We start from the raw sequence: 2,715 nt of genomic DNA on the forward strand, positions 1-2,715 counted from the left end.
TGATGTTTATAACCTTTGGGCAAACTTGCTGGCATTGATTTAAGTTATGCTTTTGTACCACATGTAGGTTAAACACACATTCTGAAAAGATACAATGCGAACAAGAATTCAATCGTTAATATTGAGAGTTAATAACTGCTTACAATTTTTCCAGCAATTAGTCTCCGTTATTACTGAGAAGCTTTGCACTGAAGCTATAACTAAAAAGTTATATTTTTTTTACAAAGGATGCTATCGTATAGCCATAGGTATTTGGTAACTGCACAGAAACTTTCTGAATCATTTCAGAAAGTGCTTGAAGCTGTTTATTTGCCTTAACATTAGTTGCCTATATTTGCATTCTCCTTATATAGTTTAAAATGAAAGCATAAAGCTCTGCAAAGAACTGCATTTCCAGTTCATGCATGCTTAAAGCTGATTTTTAAAGAAGTAATAAGAACACTTGATGTAGGACTTGCGGACTTATTTGGGACCTCAGAAGCCTAGGGAAGCACATTCCTGATCAGTCAGATTTGGTTATGAAGCTATTGACAAACACGGAGGTGTGCCATTATAGCTTTGCTATTGCATTCTTCTTTTTCTTCTTCTTCTTCACCTTTAGGAACCTCTCCTACCTCTTCCTAAAAAGTCCTATTTGGCTTGTCTCTTATTTCTCTTGTAAACCTTATCTTTCTCCCTCCCCCTCGCACCCTCTCACTTTCTTCATTGTGCTTCACTTATTTAATTTTCTTTTTTGGTTGTTTTTTTTTTTTTTTTTTTTGGTCATGTGCGAGAAATCCTGTATGGCCATCCTCTAGAGCTAAGAAAAAGCATTTTTACACCGCCTTGGCTTCGGGACTTCCCGACCCCTTCACAGCTGTGGCGGTGTGAGGGCTCCAGCGGCGGCGGCCCTTAAAGGTGGGGTCCTGGCATTCCGGCCCCTCCGGTCCTGGCCCCCCCGACGGCGACTCGCCCCCGTGGCCGAGGCGGGCGGGCGGACAGCAGCAGGTTGGAGAGCGGCGGAGGGCAGCGGTGCGGTGCGGGGCGGTGCGGTGCGGGGCTGGGGGGCCGCCCCGCCGCTCCCCCGTTCCCACCTGGGGCCGCCCGCGTCCCCCGCCCGCCCCCGCAGCCCTTGGGCCGCCGCCGCCGGGGCCGCCGCGGGCTCGACGCTCCGCGCCTGTCGCTGCCTCGCAGTTATTGCTTCATGGCAGCGCCTGTTTGTGAGGGACAGCAGCACCCCTGGGCTGGCAGTCCGGCGAGTTCCCAAACTCAAGAGAGGTTCAGCCATCGAGATTTCTTTGTATTCCTCTCTTCTAATATTAGAACACATATTGAAACCATATACACAATGAAAAGCACAAAATATTTCATCAGTGTTGTAACTGTATATTTCCTTTATTCTGAAGAAATAACAAGTTTTGAACGGTGCACAGAGGCAGCAACTCCTGCTTTGGATGCTGCTCTCTTTGTAAAGACCGCGTTGTTACAGTTAAATCTAGAGACAGTTATTAAAAAGAGTTAGATGTCAGAAAAGGGGGGAAATCTTACCGTCGAAAGACTGCTGCAGGTTCCAGCTCAGTCTGAAACTGCAGGGAAAAGTGGAGCAGCTGCTGAACAAAAGTTTTAGATTTTTTTTTAAAGAAAGTCTGCAAAACTAATTTCCCACAAAATAGGACTCAATTTCCGTTTAAGAAACTAGCTCTTGCAAAAGTCATACAATTGCTGATTTTTTCCACTAGCAATTGAAATTCATTTTATCTTTCGCACATGGACTCAAGAATTTAGACTTGCAGGAGCGAAATGGTTTTCCTTCTCTACTTTTTTTATTTTTTTTAACTTTGACTTGGGAGGAGGAGGAGCAAGGTACATCGAGCAGGAAGAGCTGAAGAGCAAAACCTTTCTGCAGTGGGCACCTCTTCGGTCATTGATCACTAAACGCGTTATCCTGATTTAAACCAGTTAAGAGCCGCCTTCGTGGCTACTGTAATTTCACTACACGCATGTTTAAAAATAGTAAAAAAAAAAAAAAAAGAAGACAGGCCCAGGCTGTCCAGGTTGTCCCCCCGATCCACTAAAGATATTTACAACGAAGCAAATGAAGATACGGGAAATAAACATAATGCGACTTCTTGTTTTGAAGGGGCAGGGGGCAAGAAGGGAAATTTCTCTTTCTGCAGCCAAAGCTGCTGGCACGGTGGGCCGCGCAGGTTCGTTGCAGAACCAGCCGCCGATGCTGGGAAGCAGCGTGAGGCTCTTGAGGGCAGCCGGGGCAGCGCCGCGGCTCACCGCCAGTGCCGGGGCAGTGGGCGCGGGCGAACTGGGGGGATGACCCGCACCCGCACCGGGACCCTCGGTGCGGGGGAGCCCGGCGGGCGGCTCCGGCCTCTGCCCGCGCAGCCCCGCAAGCCGCCGCGGTCGCCTGCGCCCTCGCACCTGGGCGAGCAGGTGAGGTGCTGGCGAGAGCGCTTCAGCCCCCGGGGAAACGGGGCGGTGGTGGCCCCTGCGCCCCCCGCCCCAGAGTCACCCCCCGTGTGTCGCCTCACGTCTTTATTGTGCTCCCCCGCCCGCTGCCCCCGAGGGGCGGCAGGACCCCTAGCAGTCCGTCAGCCCCGACGGGGAGGTGATGGCCCTGCGAGGGCCGTGCGGCTGGGGGGCACGGCCGCCGATCCGCCCGGGGCGGGGGGGCTCCGGGGCAGCCGCGGCGGGGAGGCGCGGTCGGCCCGGGGGCAGGGACGG

Source organism: Corvus kubaryi, unplaced genomic scaffold (assembly GCF_017639235.1).
Source record: "Corvus kubaryi isolate FWS band 111438036 unplaced genomic scaffold, C.kubaryi_AGA036_p1.0 37398, whole genome shotgun sequence".
NCBI classification, from domain to species: Eukaryota; Metazoa; Chordata; class Aves; order Passeriformes; family Corvidae; genus Corvus; species Corvus kubaryi.